At 41.7% G+C, this 19,062-nt stretch overlaps 1 protein-coding gene across 1 annotated transcript in view; it reads left to right on the forward strand.

The window, feature by feature from the left end:
* Positions 1 to 11,541: 11,541 nt before the first annotated feature.
* The window catches only part of LOC119857320 (cytosolic phospholipase A2 epsilon-like), a 58,509-nt gene continuing 50,988 nt past the window's right edge, over positions 11,542 to 19,062 (forward strand). The window contains exon 1 of the mRNA XM_043516833.1: positions 11,542 to 11,619. The gene's annotated coding sequence lies outside the window, so the exon portion shown is untranslated. The remainder of the gene's footprint in view (positions 11,620 to 19,062) is intronic.

Here is a 19,062-nt window from a genome sequence, read left to right on the forward strand (position 1 = left end):
GCTGCACACTTTTGTTCAGTGAACTGGTGTAACATGTACAACTGGAAGTTCTGGCACATGTTCACAGCCTGACTTGGGCAGCTGCTGGCAGTGACAGCGTGAGATTTAAGGGCAAGAATGGCACTGCTGCTGCTACTAGTCCCTAAGAAAGAGAGACATAAGGATAGCACTATCAGAAACAGGGAAATAGCATGACAAGGAAGAGGAGGAGGAGTGGGAAAGGGGGAGAGACAGCGCTATCTGGCTTGTTGTCAACATCACTACAGCTTCCCTCATCCAGGGCAGGCAGTTCTGAATACATTGTACTGTCACTGGACATAGTGAGTGGGGCACACAGCTCAGGACTAGTTGCTTTCCTCCTTATTGTCTAAAAAGCTTTCAGTAAAAGGAAGCTGGTGATTCTGACCAGCTATAATATTCAGAATAACAGATGGCTAACTCTTCAGGCATTGCATACAAACAGAAAAGACAACAGGAAAAACAGATGCCATTTCAAGTGCCTTAATATTTTTTGAAAGATATTTGTATAACTTTTACCATAAGAAGGGACCAAAGTGTTCTGATGAATGACCAAGTCAGATGCACAGACTACTTGGATTTTCCTTAGATTGCAGTTCATCTCAGCTAAGTGGCCATCCCAGATCCCAGTGAAGTTAACAAAAGTATGACCAATATCATGGACACCTTGACTGAGCTTACCTGAACCAATGCGAACTTTTAGAATATTTTTGTATTACTGAATAAATTTAGAAATAGATTTAAATTTATTTTAAGTTAATAAATAGCATTTCATGATGTTTAGAAAATATAGTATACATTAATATATCTTTAAAATCAGCAGATCAAACTGTTTCAAAATTAATTACACACCTTTATAAATTACAGATGTCAAGTGAAGATAAATACACTGCGAATATTCAATCTACTTTAACATTGGATATGTGCAATAAATATGGAACACTGAAAACAATTATTCAAGAATACATTTAGTATACTGTAAACTTGTTTAAAAAGAGACGTTACAAGGCAACTAACATGTTCAACCGTACAACAAAGCTGTATTAAGGATGAGCTTACACTAGAAAACTGATGGGGATGGGCAAATGTGTGGGTGAGAGCTCCTGCACCAGGGACCAGAATCACCTCACCCAATAAATGTGGGAGAATGGGCACCACTAATTGCCACACACACACTCAGATCAGAAGGGGCAGCTCAAAAATCAAAAGGCAGACAAAAAATAGTGGGCCCAAAATCATAAGGTTCTTTTAATCTCATGGTTTTTGAGGGTCTGATTCATGATTTTTGATCTCTTATGATTGATAGTACTGTTCCCGATAAAATTGTATTGTGTTAGAACATGATCTTGAAAAGTCAGGCTCACCAACACTATGCTGACAACGACTTCATCTGCCCTGATCACAAGTCATGTTTAGTAAAGTGTCAGCTAGTCATAAAGTCCACTGTCAGCAGGGTTCAACCATAATTAGCTGACACAGTGCTGAATGTGACTGGCCTTTGTCTGCCTTCTGCGTGAGGCAGCAGTCAGTAGTGTGTTAATGTTACTCCTCAAAGTGATGTTCTAATACAATATAATTTGTACTTAAGACAAAGCTCCAGAGAGCCTGAGGGGGCTCCTGAGAGTCAAGCTGAGGGTAGAATGAAGTATCAAGGAATGTGACCAAGAAGGAACAGATACCAACCATCTGCCTGCCTTCCGAGAGCTGCAGTAATTGATGAGGCAAGGGGTTGACGGGAAGAGCATAGTAATGGCTAGTGAGGTCTCAGTGCAGAGGCACACATTCAGGGCTGACAAGTGTCATGCATCTTGCACCTGTGCCGCAGCTGCAATTTCAGGCATCTGGCAGGCCTACAAATGTAGTTCTCTCATCTCTCAGGGACCATTGTGGCACCAAATCTGAAGTGGCCTGTCTGCATCCATTATCGACACTGGAGAAGAGAAGGCAGTCAATGAATGTTGCTACCAGGGAGATGGTGGGAACTTGGGAGGTGAGGGACAGAGTAGGGGGCACTGAAAGGGGAAAGAAAATGGAGGTGCTGGGGCAAAAGGAGAGACAGAATGGGGAATGGACCGTAGAAACTAGTGGGGAGATGGGACTAAAGGGAGGCTGCTCCAGGTTCCCACTCAGCAGCCCTCCAGACTCCTCCTGCCTTTGATACCACCCTTGGGCTTTCTCCCCTGCCCTCCCTGGCTGTGCCAGGCTCCCTCACATAGACAGCGGGTAGCAGAGGCAGGGGAAGGCTGTGCCTCCCCAAACAGCCTGGTGTGGGCCCACCCATGCTCTGTCCCCAGACCCCTTCCCATTCTTCTGTGGCCAAGAGGATAGGGCAGGCAGGCTGGGGCCACTGCTTGCAGGCCTGGCGCTGGGGCTGGGGCCATGCCATTCTGCCTGTCTGTCCACCTGATGCTGGGGGCACTGGGGCCATGCCACTCACTCAGCAGTCCGGGGCTTTGGGTGCTCTGGGGCTGGGGATGCTCCGGCCGTGGTGCCCACCCAGCGCGCTAGGGCTGGGGTGTGTGGCTATGGGGTGGGAGTATGTGCGCTCTAGGTTCGGGTGGGGAAGGGACCTTGGGCAGAGGGGAAGGAGATGGGGGGCTAGCCTCCCCCAATTGCACGTTCACTCATCACCCATGCTCCCTCATCCCTCTAATCACCTTCCAGGCTCTCTCATGCAGGATCTCAGGGTGGGAGGTGGGGGTGATGTGCCCATTCATTGGGATTTGTTTCTTAGTCTGTGAGAGATCCCAGAGGATAGCTCTGGGTAACTGTTCATCTGTCATGGATTAGGACAAAAATAAAGAAATTTACAAGCGACATGTTCTATAGTTATGTCCACACTGATCCATAGCATCATTTTGCTTCCGTCCTTGTTGTTATATACTGAAAAGAGTGATGATGCAAAGGCTATTAACAGTAAGAGTGAGGTGGGTCATAAGTTTCTCAGCGCCCAGTTCTGAGCCTGTCTGTGGTGTCATTTGGAATTTGTGACACCCGTACAGATGCCATTGGAAACAATACGTTATGTTTTCACACTAAAACTTTTAAAAATGTAAAACCATCTGCCTGCATATAATACCCCAACGTGCGACCTGAGAGTGAATGAGCAATGGGAAGGCACAAGTGCCTCCCTTTCAGCCAGAAATAGCTTCCCCATTCTCAACTTCTGGTAGGTGGATTAAGAGGTAACATAGTCTCACACATCCTGATCTCCCTCACACCATTTATCATCCTTCCCCTATTACTCATCCTTAATTTCTCTCTCTCATGTGGCTTCTTTTCCTCTCCTCAAACATTCCATACTCTTTCCTGTCTTTAGAAAACCTCTCCAGCTACCACCCAATCTCTCTCCTCTTTGACCAAATTCTTTGAAGTGTCTCATTACCTCAGATTTCTTACCTCAGCTTGCTTTCCAACACCTAATTCTCTTCCTTTTTACTGATGTCCCACAGGGTTCTGTCCAGGGCTTTTTTCTTTCCTTCCACCATATCTTATCTCTGAATGATCTCATCCACTCTGGTGACTTCATCTGTCACCTCTGTGCATGGCTCCAAATCTACCGTTTGACCATTGGCCTCTCTCACATTGTTCAGACTTGCACATTCTGGGTTTCCCACTGCTTTGGAGAAGCAAGGGGGAAAAGAGAGGGAGAGAGACTTGGAAGACCCAAGGGAGAAAATGATATGGAGGGGAGAATGGAAGGAGACCTGAAAGAGTGGGAAAGGATAAGCAATACCTGAAGAAAATTGAAAAAGAGAGTTATGGAAGGGACTTGGCAATGGAGGGAAATAATAAGGGATTGAGATGGGCTGGGGAGGAAAATAGATATGAGAGAGAGCCTAGAGCCAGAGGTGGAAAATTAAGGTCTTTTGGAAAAGGAGATAATGGAAAGGAGAGACATAGAAGACCTGGTAAGTACTGAAAAAATGGAGGACAAAGACAGATGAAGAGGTGATGAATTAAATGGGAGAAAAAAACCGATAATCTGAAAGAAAATGGAAAAGAGAAAAAATGAAAGTGAGAGATAGAAGTAGAGATACAGACAAATTGTTAAAACAGATATAAGGTTGTCTCTTTCCTCTGCGTCCTTCAAAACAATCTTAATAGGCTGGTCCAGTTTAAAAAAGCAAAATGAACCAGTAAACACAATAATTTTGGGAAATCCTACAGTTCAGATTCTAACCATAACTCTGCCCCTGTATCCCTGTCCGTCTGGCACATAGAGGCTACTGTTATATACATTGTGAGTATTTCTGACTGTCTCCAATATAAGGTCACCCGGCTTGCCTTTCTGGTAATTAGCCTTATAAATTTGGAAGAGAAAAGCTCTTGCTTCCCTAAAGTGGGCATTTTGCAGTTGGTTGTTGTTTGCTGTATCTCCTTCTCTCCCAGATAATAAACATTCTTAGCTTCTCTTGCTTTTCCATGTGATTTTTCCCTTTCTTATTGTAAGGAAATGGTGCAACCTCATAGGGTCTTTCATTATACAAATAGGAAACTGACATGTTTGTACATACAATAGCATGTTGTTTTAATTCAAGGTAAAGTGGTGTTTGTTTCTTTAAAATCACAATTCCCATTGTTCATTTGGCTAAAGTCCAGCACTTCTCCCACCAATCTTGGAACTGTCTAATCCAAGCTGCGACCTCTTCCCTAGTCTATATTTCTTCTATTTTGTTTGGCTACTTTGCAACTGTATAACATGGTTTGTTCTTGTGTGTTGTAATGTGCAGTTACATCTTAAACAACTCAAGCTTCTGCTAGAGACAGTATGAGCGAGTAGGCCACAAAACATTTTCTGGGTATCTTCACAGATCCATGCATTTTGATCACGCATGCATCAAAAACTACAGCCTATTATGTTCTTGAAGCCCCTCCTCCAAATTCACAACACAACAAAGATATTTATAGAGCATACTAACAATAGCAGCTGATGAACCTATCAGTTAACATCACCCTATACTGAAAACCCACTGACCGCTATGCCTATCTTCATGCCTCCAGCTTCCATCCCAGACAAAACACATGATCCACTGTCTAAAGCCAAGCACTGAGGTACAGCCGCATTTGCTCCAACCCCTCCGACAGAGACCAACACCTACAAGATCTTCACCAAGCATTCTCAAAACTATGATACCCACACGAGGAAATAAGGAAACAGATCAACAGAGCTAGATGCGTACCCAGAAGCCTCCTGCTGCGAGACAAGCCCAAGAAAGAAACCAACAGAACTCCACTGGCCATCACATACAATCCTCAGCTAAAACCTCTCCAACGCATTATCAGTGATCTACAACCCATCCTGGACAACGATCCCTCACTTTCACAGGCCTTGGGAGGCAGGCCAGTCTTCGCCCACAGACAACCCACCAACCTGAAGCATATTCTCACCAGCAACTACATACTGCACCATAGTAACTCTAACTCAGGAACCAATCCATGCAACAAACCTCAATGCCTACTCTGCCCACATATCTACACCAGCGACACATCACAGGACCTAACCAGATCAGCCACACCATCACTGGTTCATTCACCTGCATGTCCACCAATATAATATACGCCATCATGTGCCAGCAATGTCCCTCTGCTATGTACATCTGCCAACCTGGACAGTCCCTACATAAAAGGATAAATGGACACAAATCAGATTTAGGAATGGCAATATACAAAAACCTGTAGGGGAACACTTCAACCTCCCTGGACACACAATTGCAGATTTAAAGGTAGCCATCCTGCAGCAAAAAAACTTCAGGAGCAGACTTCAAAGAGAAACTGCTGAGCTTCAGTTCATTTGTAAATTTGCCACCATCAGCTCAGGATTAAACAATGACTGTGAATGGCTAGCCAACTACAAAAGCAGTTTCTCCCTTGGTGTTCACACCTCAGCTGCTAGAAGAGGGCCTCATCCTCCATGATTGAACTAACCTTGTTATCCCTTGCCTGATTCTTGCTTGCATATTTATACCTGCCTCTGGAAATTTCCACTACATGCTTCCGACGAAGTGGGCATTCACCCATGAAAGCTTATGCTCCGATACGTCTGTTAGTCTATAAGATGCCACAGGACTCTTTGCTGCTATCAGCATATGACTCACAAGAGTGAACCCTACACTGATAATGTAGAGAAACAAAATATGAGAAATACAAGATACGGAATAGATCACAGTTTGGATTAGACTGCCCCAAAACTTATTTGAGAAGTGTTCTGCTTTAGTCAATGTACTGCAGTAATTATAACATGAATGAAACAAAAACAAACACGAATAGCCTTGAGATAAAACAACATAATACATCATTAATTTGGTCAGTCTCTTATTAGTTTACTGAATAAATAACACTTGTGAATATAACAATTGTACACCAAATATTCATGTACCTAATGTACACAAAACTGCATGAGTCGTGCTTATTTACATATAAATATGGAGGTGAATATACAAGTAGATGTACAGGTTATAGGAGTGATAATTATATACAAGGAAGATTACAAGTATTTGGTGCAGCAATGGTGTTGCATCAAATATTTGTATACTTCCTGGTTGGTATCAGTCATACCTAAAAAATACCCATGTATTTGTTGTGGATACACATTGATCTCTGTATTTATAGGTAAACATATATACTTTAAAAAGAACAAGATTCAATACAACAGAGGCCAATGAAGCAAGTGAAAAGAGTTCTGTAATAGAGTTAATAATTTAAAGGATTTTTAATTGAGATTCTATCTGCATTAGAAATAATGGGAGAGGTCCATTCTAGAAGTGTCAAAAATACTTCAGCAGCATTTTACAAGTTGACATCAATGATATTAACAGATTCCAAGGTAAAGATATAATGCTGGTTTATAATGTCTTTTTCAGGCTTCCTGGAAGGTCTAGAAAAGGCAGTTTTACAAGATATAGACAAGAATCCAAAGAAATTGCATAAACTCAGTGCTGTGGATATGCTCTGCCTCTTTGTTTATAATTATTCAGTATTCATGTGTTTGAGGAGGCACTGAGAAGACTATTAAACCCCCAATCTGGCAAAGCATTTAAATAACAGGACTTGAATTTAAAGTTAAGATGTACTTAAGTGCTTTGCTAGATTGGGCCTGCACTCTTGGTTGGATGCTGAGGGATAGTCATTAAGGGCCTGATCCAAAGCTAATTATAGTCAATGCAAAGATTTGAATTTGCTTCAATAAGCTTTGGATCAGGCCAGATTTTCAAAGGTGTTGAGTTTCCACAACACCCATTAAAGTCAACAGGAGCTGCTGGTGCTCATCGTCTCTTGGGAGCAAACAGTAATATGTCCATATATCTTTTAAAACAAATTGCTACTGTTCTTCAGAGTTACAAATAATAAATGGTAATGATACAAGACATGGAGAGGAAACTGAAATATATTAGAGATGAGGGAAGTATTTGTGGCAAACTAATATTTAGAGAATTTCATGTTTTTCTTTTCAGGCAGCGTTCGTGAACAGACTTGGATTTTTACCAGTGTGTTCATTACTGAAGAGTATTCAAGGCCTGTTTCATTCAAATGTATTTCAGCCTATTTGTTTCTTTCAAAATTCACTCATAGCCTGCACTGTTCCTACCATTGTCACAAGGCTGCCTTCTGAGGGCCAGCTTCTAGGTACTGTCACGGGAAGCATAGTGAGTGTGGGGCTGGGTGCTGGAGGAGCATGTCATAGGCACAGCGGCGGTATTTTAGGCAGCTGCAGATAGCCTGCCATATCTTAGACGGGCCTCCAGAGTTATCTAAATTATGCCAGAGGCTGCAGCTGAGCCCAGTGCAGGATCAGGAAGGTGCCAAGGTGGCTTAAAGTCACCCTAGGCCCCACTCTCTCTCAGGCTACATCTACACTTGGAGCTAGGGGTGTGATTCCCAGCTCGAGTAGCCATACTAGCATTAGCTTATAGTAGGGTAGCTGTGGTGGTACGGGCAGCGGTATGGGCTAGCCACCCTACATACGCATCCACTGGGTCTGGGTGGGTTTGTACTCAGAGCGGGTAGCCCTTGCTTTAGCTTGCCACTGCCTGTGAGCCCATGGGTACACTTCTGTTTTTAGCATGCTTGAAAACTAGCATGAGGGTGTCTACTCAAGCTGGGAACCCCCATCTCCAAGTGTAGACATAGCCTCAGAGGCATAGCGCATGCCACCGGAGTCTTTAATTCTCCCAGGGAGAGAGTAGAAGCATCTTGTGCAATTAGGACACGCTGGATCACTAGGATTTGGAAATGTTTTGCACGTTTAAAACCCATTCCTTTACCAAACCTCTAGTCAGGCTTTGCCTCAGAAATAACTGCTAGAAATTGTATATTGTAAATTAAAAGCTGGGGGAAGATTTAAAATTAACTTTTCTCTTCTCATATTTACACTCAGTACTTGCATGTGATATGTGAGTGTGCTGGCCTAACTATGAAGGACATGGCCATACCCTTGTCTGGTCTATTTAATTGCCCCATGCTAGGGCTGCAACCAGGGTTTTTGTGTGATCTTAGCTGCGATGGATGTGGCACTCAACCTGAATGCTTCATTTACTTATGTCAGGGCCAGGGCTGTAGAGCCAGGTTTTTAAAGTTATCTAGGCACCTAAAGATGCAGGTAGGCACCTACTGGGATTTTCAAAGCTCCCACCCAGCTCCCACTGATTTTAACACAGTGGACAGGCTAGCAATCTCATCAGGGTTTCAGTGCATATGTTATGTGCACTGACATTCTACCGGACACACCTGGGGATACCTGGTCAACTGCCTATAATCGGAGCACAGATCTTTTGTTTCCCCCTGGAGGGTGCTCCACAATCACGGGACACTCTGTCTTTGTAGTGCTCCTATAGGGAAGCCCCACAAAGTTAGATTATGGCATGGCTGTTTTTGAGTTCAGTTACAGCAGGAGTTCTTACAGGTTCTGCTGGGAGTGTCCATGAGCTGAGGCAATCAGGTGCAGCTGAACCTAGAGTGCTGCAAAGCTTAAACAGGGGGATGGCTTGGCTACTTTTATACTGGATAGCGAGATCTATGTATGTAGGTATGCATGCCTGCCTAGATGCCAGGGCAAGGAACTCTAGAAGCAGAAGAACGTACTGGGTTAATAGAGAGTTCTGTCTGTGAAGTTGGCTTTTTTAATTTAAATTTCATATGCCTAGAGATTGTGGTGGATCTTTTTGTTTGTGTTCTTTTGGTTGAACAAGAACCTTCTAATAAACCTGAAACTGCATATAGCTTAATTTTTTAATTTAATTTACTTTAGCTAACAGGCCTCCTGCAAAATAAAATAATAATAATAATAATTAATAATTAATTCCTGCTTCATAAAACCTGATCCTACTACATTGCCTTTCTGTGGAGACCTTAAAAACTGAGCTTCTGTCTGCTGAAATGAGCTGTAGCTCACGAAAGCTTATGCTCAAATAAATTTGTTAGTCTCTAAGGTGCCACAAGTACTCCTTTTCTTTTTTGCGAATACAGACTAACACGGCTGCTACTCTGAAACCTGTCTGCTTCAATGTTATTCATTTACCTGCCCTTTCGGTCTAGTAGAGATTTGACCAAATGTACTCAGCCTAAATTTCCCCTCCTCTACTGTGAGTACTGGGGCGGTGGGGGGTTGTTTAACTTGCTCCACAACAAAGATAGCTGCATTTTGTTCTACAGACACATGCAGACACAGAGAGAAGGTTTTTAGGATCTTGTTAGATTAAAAGTGCTTTACAAAGAATGGGGGACCCTTTTGGTCTGGTCTCCCTTGCCCACGAGAGCTGCTTGGAGCCTGGAATTCCCGTTTTGTAGGAAATTTGAAAATGTTGGAGAAATTTTCTTTCCACATCAGAATGAAAACTCAAAATTTCAATATTCCCTGTGGAATGGGGGGTTCTGAAATTGTGTTTGGGAAAAAAAGCAAAAAATCCCTTTTGTATTGATCTTTCTGAAATGTTTCCCAGGCTCCAAGGGCTCCAGATGCCCACCTTGTGGGATGCTGAGAAGCCAGGAGCCTGCAAGTCCAAAGAACAGGGCTTCAAGGATATGTCTACACAGCAAGTGGCAGCCTGCAGCAATAAGTCTCAGTGCTTTGGTCCATAGACTTGGGCTTGCACTATGATGCTAAAAAATAGTTGCATAGACTCATGCTTGGGCTGGAGCTTGGAAGCCCAGCCCCTCCCTAGGCTTCGAAACCTGAGCTCCAGCCTGAGCTGCTGTGTTTGTATAGCTATTTTTAAGAGACAGAGCCTGAGCCTGAGTCTTTCAACCCAGACTCGGGAACTTGCTGCTGCAGGCTGCCACTTGCTGTAATAGATGTATTCCTCCAGGGTCCTAGTTCCATTAGCTGTCCACCAAGTGGGCTGCAGAGGAGACAGCTCAGATTTCAGGAAACTAGGTAGATTTCCCTCAGAAACCTTCATTATTTCTGTCCAAATTTTGCTGAAAACAAGATGGTTCTGCAGAACATTTCAATTTTGACAAATCAACATTTTACAGTCAAAAAAAATTCCATTGGAAAATTTCCTACTGGCTCTACTGCTCAATACAGCTGCAAAATAAATCTTCCCAGTTTACAGTCATCCAGTGCATTCAATCACATTCTATAGTAGTGAGAGGAGGCTGGGAGGGGCCATCTTTCCTTGCAGAGATGAGATGGGTGGAGCTCTAAGTCAAGTTATAAAACAACTTCTCACTGACTCCTACCAGTGTAAAGACTGCAAATATGTTTCAGGAGCCACTGCCGGCTCATGTGCCAGTAGTAACGTATGACTTGCTTGCAACAGAGACCAAAAAGGCAGCATGTGCCAGTTCACCTCAGGTAAGAAACCCCTAACACCAAATTTGTTTAAGGTTTGAATTCAGATGTGTATAGCACAAAGCAGGTAATACGAGTCCTGCTTTATTATAATATTTATGTACCAGCTGCTGTGCATGATTCTTTCTAGACAGGAAGCAAGACAATACGTTCCAGCCTAAAGAGTGAAATCCTGGCTTCACTGAAATCAAGGGCAAAATTTACATTGACTTTAATGCAGCTAAGATTTCATCCTTGATGTCTAAATGAGACATGGTACCAGGCGATGGGGAAAGAAAAGGAAGGGAAACAAAAGAAGAGAGAGCGATTAGGAATTCAGATAATCTGTGTTGTTTTGTTTTACATTTTTCATAGTTTTTATTTTTATTTTAAATATAAGTAGAGGAAGTAGGAAGCACAGAACTGAGATTTGAGATAAAAAGTAAAACTTTATTGCAGGGTTAGTCTATAGGAAGCAGATTTGTGATTGCTTTGATGTCCCACATCTGAAAGGAGTCTTCCTCCATTGTTTCATAGAAAAGGGTGGCACTTACATGGGGTTTTCACCCCACTTATGCCAATTAAAACATGTTTGTGCAAAATGACCAGATAGTAGGAACACCATTGTGAGTATTGAAACATAGTGGGTCATAATGAACAGCCATTCCAATTTGGGGGTTCAGCCTGGGTTACTGCAACTATGAACTCATGATAAAGCTTGACAATGTTTTTATTTTTTCCCCTTCTCTTTTCAGGATCTAAACATTAAAACAAATGTCAAAACTAAGCATGGGAGTCACTGTGCAGCGCAGGGGAATACTGAATTTAAGGTATTGTAAATTAGAGGATTTCAAAACCAAGCTCGTTTAGCTGGAGGGAGGAAAGGTTGGGACATAATCACATATCAATTTAAATTGACAACTAGTGACAACAATTCAAGTTTCGTGGGTGAAACTTGCTTGGGTTTAGCATTTGAAACATCTTATTTCATTTTGGGAATTTCAAAATTGCTCTTTGTATTTCTCTTTGCATTTGATTTGATGCATGGAAAATGTCCCCTCTCTCGTTACCTTCATTCCTCATAAAAGGTGGAATTTCTTCTCTAAAATATTTCTTGTTACTGACTCTGAGTCACATTCAGCAGTGGTGTAAGTAGATGCCACCCCATCAGCTTCAATAGAGTCATCTCTGATCACGTGTATTACTTTCATGACATGATGCTTAAACGTCTTTGGGGTGCTTAAGTCTCGATTTCCAGGATATTTGGTCACCCTCAGCTGTTCTGGAAGGAAAACCAGTATAACAAAGGGCTTCAGAGGGAGGAGGATATTTTGGATACATCAGTATTGCTTCTGGGACTCCTAGGAAGTCAGTGATAGATCCATTTTTGTACTCATCAGTGACACTGGTGAGAATTCTGCTGGGGTGCGATTCCCAGGGTCAGGACACATACCCACACTATCTCTGATTGAGCTAGTGTGCTAAAAATAGTGTAGTTGTTGCAGTGCAAGTGGCAGGAGGGACTAGCTGGCCCGGGTCCATGCCTAGCATCTTGGACAGATATGCACTTGGGGCAGCTAGCGTGTTTTCAGCATGCGAGCTTGGTCAGACCTAGCACTGGTATGTCTCCTTAAGCAGGGAATCACACTCCCAGCTGAAAGTGTAGACATACCCTCTATTACACTGTTTGCTGTCTGTCTGTGCAGTAATGCTGTAGTCAGCTCAAAACTGAATAAGAGGGATTTAAATGAAGATCTAATTCAGGTTCAGCAATGGTATACAAAATAGAACTTAACTGAGGACCCTGGAAACCTAGGGACATTTGTTTCCACACTCTATGCAGTTAAAAAGTCTGAGAAAATCTGTGCTGTTAAATGTTGCAATACAGCTATTGTACTAATAACACAACCCTGATTTGTGAGTGGAAATATCAGTTTCGTTTCTTGTGAATCACAAGTTGTTCATTATGTGGATGGTCAGCTGATATTAAAGAAAATATTTATGAATTCTGTAAGTTTCACAAATGATTATCTGAAAAGTCATGCTGGAATTTCATTATTCTACTGTTTAAAAAGTTTGAGACATCCAGTTGTGGAGCACAAATAATGCCATTTGACTTTGATAACGAATCATGCAACACAACTAATGAATACTCAGAGAAAATTGGTAATTTCACTGAACAATTTTAGCCTATATGTATACGTCTAAATAATGAATACACACACACATCTGGATTTGTCTGCATATAACTCAGCAAAAACACTAACCCAGGAACCTATCCTTGCAACAAAGCCTGATGCCAACTCTGTCCACATATTTATTCAAGTGACACCATCATAGGACCTAATCACATTAGCCATGTCATCAGGGGCTCGTTCACCTGCACATCTACCAATGTGATATATGCAATCATGTGCCAGCAATGCCCCTCTTCCGTGTACATTGGCCAAACCGGACAGCCTCTACACAAAAGAATAAATGAACACTAATCTGACATCAGGAATCATAACATTCAAAAACCGATAGGAGAACACTTCAACCTCTCTGGCCATTCAGTAAAGGTGCCAATTTTGGCAACAGAAAAGCTTCAAAAACAGACTGCAACGAGAAACTGCTAAGCTTGAATTAATATGAAAACTAGATTCCATTAACTTGGGTTTGAATATAGACTGGGAGTGGCTGGGTCATTACACATGTTGAATCTATTTCCCCATGTTAAGTATCCTCACACCTTCTTGTCAACTGTCTAAATGGACCATCTTGATTATCACTACAAAAGTTTTTTTTCTCCTGCTGATAATAGCTAATTAATTAATTAGCCTCTTACAGTTTGTATGGCAACTTCCACCTTCTCTGTATGTGTGTGTGTATATATATATATATATATTGTGACAGGACAAGGCCAGATGGCTATGGAAGAGTAGTAGGAGATTAAACAAATCCCTGGTACCAGGATAAGTGAAATGGCAGCTACTCCAGGTCAGTTAAGACACCTGGGGCCAATTAAGAACTTTCCAGAAGGCAGGGAGAATGCTAGGTTGATTGGGACACCTGAAGCCAATCAGGGGCTGGCTGAAACTAGTTAAAAGCCTCCCAGTTAGTCAGGTGGGTGAGCATGTCAGGAGCTGTGGGAAGAAGTTGCGCTGTTGGAGAGGTTGAGTAGTACACACCATATCAGGCACAAGGAAGGAGGCCCTGAGGTAAGGGTGAAGTGGAGCTTGAGGAAATGAGGGCTGCTGTGGGGAAGTAGCCCAGGGAATTGTACATGTCATGTTTCTAAAAGGTCAGCTACCATAGCTGATGCTATTATGGTCCCTGGGCTGGAGCCCGGAGTAGAGGGCTCCCCCCCTGCACTTTTGCCCCCTGTTTAATCACTGAGACTGGGAGACAACAGAGACTGTGCAAGGAAGGATAACTTCTCCTCACCTCCCTCTCTGGCTTATGATGAAAATGGCTCAGTAGACTGTGACCCTTGTCTCTAGAGAAAGAAGGGTTACGGGGAGGGTCAAAGTGAGCCTCTGAGGCTAGCGAAATCTACCAGGAAACGCGGGACCCATGGAGGCAAGGACAGAGCTTTGTCACAATATATATATATATCTTCTTACTATATGTTCCATTCTATGCATCCGATGAAGTGGGCAAGCCCATGAAAGCTTATGCTCTAATAAATTTGTTAGTCTCTAAGGTGCCACAAGTACTCCTCTTCTTTTTGCGTATACAGACTAATACGGCTGCTACTCTGAAACCTGATTCAAAAAAAGATACTGAATTCATCACAAATAGTTTGACCAGCTGTAATAACCATACAGTTTGTTCAAAATAACATCAATCAATTACAACAATGAAAGTGTGCTTAAGGGGCAAATTTTTACTGGGGTATTTTCAGGTGTAATGCAAAGGATAAATATAAGGGTAATTAACCGCTGGAACAAATTACCAAAGATGTGGTGGATTTGTCATCACTTGAAATCTTTAAATCAAGATTGAATGTCTTTCTAAAAGATATGCTATAGTTCAGCGTCAAGTTATTGGGCATGATTGGGAACCACAAAGTAAAATTCTATAGACTGCAATGGAGAAGGTCAAACTAGACCTTCTCCGTAGCAGATCTAAACTAGATTAAAATAATTTAGAATTAAATTGCTGATTCCCCAAAATTTGAAAGCATGGACTGTGGTGGTTACCCAGAGTCTCTGGCAACATAAGCATGGCCTTCCAGGCCTCTGCAGGCCCTGCTTGCTCTTAACAGGTTAACAATAGGCACACTCTGGTGCTCAGAGTGTCTCCCTAGAGTGCCCAGCCCCAGATCCATTGGACACTCACAGAATTCCCAGATCCTCTGTTCCCAAAGGAATAGTACACTGCAGCTTACCGTTCGCTGGAGAACACAGCTCTGCATAACACCTGACACCTAGATTTGTTCATAAAGAAATCAAATATAAGTTTATTTAACAAAGACGAAAAGTCAAATGATAGCAAATAAAATATTAGAAACAAAGAGTTACAGATAAAATAAAATAATGAGATGCATATCCCAAACTGAACTTAACGAACAAGACATTGTCATGTAATATAGAGCCAACGCTCACCCAAAATCCATCCAGTGTATTACAGTCAGGCTGTGACCTTCCGTTCATGAGACCCCATGCTGTCCTCTTGAATCCTCAGTGGAAAGATTCAGAGTTTATCTCTGTCTCTACAGTGATAGTCCAAAAAGCCATAGTCTTGCTTGCAAACAGGATAACCACCCACTGCTTGTGTTTTTCTGTCTAGGATCTCCCCTGCTGACTTTGAAATCACTTGATTAGCATTTGGCTCAGCCTGTACTTAGGCATTCATTGTGAGTATACAATACTCAATTCACATGTAGGCAGACTGATAGATAAACATCTTCTGGCTGAAAGAAACCTGTTCTCACTGTTTGGTGGCCAGTCCCAAATCACAGACCTTAAGAATGTAATTTTCAGTATGTATACATAACTCCTTGCATATTATCCATACACGCATACCAGAACCAGGTGCTTCTTGTAACGCTTATGCACACTGTGTCCTCTGCCAATTGGCACCAACAGATTGCTGGGTCACGTGGACATCTACAGTTAAGGTATCCAAAATATCCTAACTCTGTGCTCCTAGAGATCCCTTCTACTATCTTCCCTTCTTTGCATCTGGAGTATTATAAATGTGCACTACAAAACATAGTTTTATGATTAGTTTTGTGAATTAGTTTCTTTGGGTATGTCTACACTATGAACTAAGGATGTGATTCCCAGCTCATGTAGACATATTTGTATTAGCTCTCATCTGAGGAGCTGTGCTAAAAATAGTAGTGTAGCCACATAGCACATGCAGTGGCATGGGCTAATTGCCCCAAATATGTACTACAGGCTTTAGGTGGGTTTGTACTTGGGGCAGCTAGCTTGTGCCACTAATGTCGGTACCAATGCTACTGTGGCCAAACTACTATTTTTAGTGTGCTAGTTGAGATGAGATGAGAGCTTGCTCGAGTATATGTAGGTGAGCTGGGAGTCTCACACCTACATCATAGTGCAGACGTAGCCTCTTATACACAGGCCTGCCTACCTGAGAAGGATGAATTAGTTCAACCTAAACCGATATAACAATATCCACATAGCCTTTTGCACCAGTTTAAATTAAGCCTTAACTTAAACTGATGCCACTTTCTCATGTAGACAAGCTTTAAACATGATGCTTTGTCACTATACTAAGCTTTTTGTGTAAATGCTGTAATCTCATAATCTGAATTTAGGTGATTTGTATATGTTAGCTCTGTGTTTCATGTTACTTGGATAATTGACTTTTATAGTGGTAATCACACATATTGAATCTATTTTTCCCCATGTTAAGTATCCTCACACCTTCTTGTCAACTGTCTAAATGGACCATCTTGATTATCACTACAAGTTTTTTTTTCTCCTGCTGACAATAGCTCATCTTAATTAATTAGCCTCTTACTCCACCTTTTCATGTTCTCTGTATGTGTATATGTATATCTTCTTACTATATGTTCCATTCTACACATCCAATGAAGTGGGCTGTAGCCCACGAAAGCTTATGCTCAAATAAATGTGTTAGTCTCTAAGGTGCCATAAGTACTCCTTTTCTTTTTGCGGATACGGACTAACATGGCTGCTACTCTGAAACCTTTAAAAAATTCAGTGAACCCTCCGTTTTTAGGATGCCAGCATCAGAAGACTTTTGTCTAGTTTGCATCCAATTTTGTAGAAATAGTCATCTATTCTCTGATGACATGTTTGGAGTTTCTTCTTGCAGAGCCAGACCTTGTCACAGTAATCTGTCTTTGTGACTTCTAGACTGGGACAGTGCAGTGTGTTGTATGTGGTGCTACTTGAAGAACGCCTATATTCTTTGCCTGTTTAATCTTCTGTCTTCTCTTTTCCTTTCTCTCATCTATACGCTTTTATCTGGTGCTCCTCACTGAAGTATATGAGTACTTTCAACCGAATGCAGCTGCTTGCCTGTTACGCAGAATCAGTTGTATGGAACCATATTATATCATATTCCTGAACCAGCACAGGCTTCTTATTTGCTTCTGGGCACAATTCAAGGTGCTGACTTTGATCTTTAATGAAGATGTATGTTATCTGGGTCCTGACTGTTCCTTTCCCTATATGCTACAATAACAATTAAGGTCAGCAGTGGCATTCAGGCTAACAGTCCCTAGATTTAAACAGTTGAAGACTTGTGCAGGGCTGGCTCCAGGCAGCAGCGAAGGAAGCAGGTGCCTGGGGCGGCCAATAGAAAGGGGCGGCACTCCGTCCGTCATCAGGGTGGCACATCCGCGTCTTCGGTGGTGGGCCCTGCAGTCCCTCTCTTCCTCTTCAGCGGCACTTTGGCGGCAGCTCAACCAGGCTTGGTTTTTGTTTTGTTTTTTTCCCTTTGCCGCTTAGGGTGGCAAAAAAGCTGGAGCTTTTGGCAGGACTTGTGACAGGACTTTCATAGTGGAGGGTCCTTTACTAAGGAGTTTCCTTCCGCATTTGTACCACAAAACTCTAGTTTGTTGACATTTAGCACATTGTGCAAAGCCCTTCTTTTCGCTCAGTTATTTTGCTCAGGGAAGAGGGTTTTTGTTTTCATTTGTGGGACTGTCCTATTCTTTTTGCTAAAAATAATAGATTAGAAATAGTTTTCATTAGATTTTGTGCATAGTGCATTTAATAGCCCACATTTTCAAATAGACTTGTACCCAGTTAGATTGCAGAGAGTTTGCATACAAATGCTAATATGTGCATGTGTGTACTTAGCTGTCAGATTGGCTTTAGTACATGCAATGTTTCTTACATCTACATTATGCAGGGTCATGTGCTTGTGCATGCTCTTTTGTAGGCATTCAAATAAAGATGGTTTGACAATTAGTAGTAAATCACTCAAAGAATAAATGTTTCTGTTTTATCTCAAGTGCAACTTAAATTGGATGGCAAGATAATTAAAGTATTGCATATCACTCCCTTGTTCATTCCACTTTAGAATTCTGTTTGGGACCCTCCACATTTTGACTCCATCATTAAAGCCTATCTATAAAAGAAAAGGAGAACTTGTGACACCTTAGAGACTAACAAATTTATTTGAGCATAAGCTTTCGTGAGCTACAGGTCACTGAATCTATCCGATGAAGTGAGCTGTAGCTCACGAAAGCTTATGCTCAAATAAATTTGTTAGTCTCTAAGGTGCCACAAGTCCTCCTTTTCTTTTTGCGGATACAGACTAACACGGCTGCTACTCTGAAACCTATCTATAAAAGAAAGCTTTTCTATTTGTTACCAATAAGTGAAGCATGATATAATTGTAGTGTTAATGGGGTGTTATGCAGATTAGAATGGACCTGAAATTGCTTTTCTTTGAGTTTACATAGGCAGAGTAGCACAATTCAAATGTTTTATCATATATATGTATAACTGATATTAATGTTAATTTATTATAATATTTATGAACCATTTTATATTTTTATGAAACTAGATCAAAGATATTGCGTTACAAGTGTCAGACTGATTGTTTAAGCAATTTTCCCCTTCTGTTGACTAATTTAAGGGAACAAGTTAAAATAAAAATAACATTTTACACTTCTGTGTGCAAGGAGGAGTGGGAGGATTTAGAACACACATGAAAAAAGAACAGATTTGATGTAACAAAGAGTCTATTTGTCGTCTTAACTCACTAGTGGGATAATTTTTTTAACACAAAATTTGGCAACCATGTGGATTCATGACATTATTTACTGAATTTAAATTGTA

Source organism: Dermochelys coriacea, chromosome 6 (assembly GCF_009764565.3).
Source record: "Dermochelys coriacea isolate rDerCor1 chromosome 6, rDerCor1.pri.v4, whole genome shotgun sequence".
Lineage (NCBI taxonomy): Eukaryota > Metazoa > Chordata > Testudines > Dermochelyidae > Dermochelys > Dermochelys coriacea.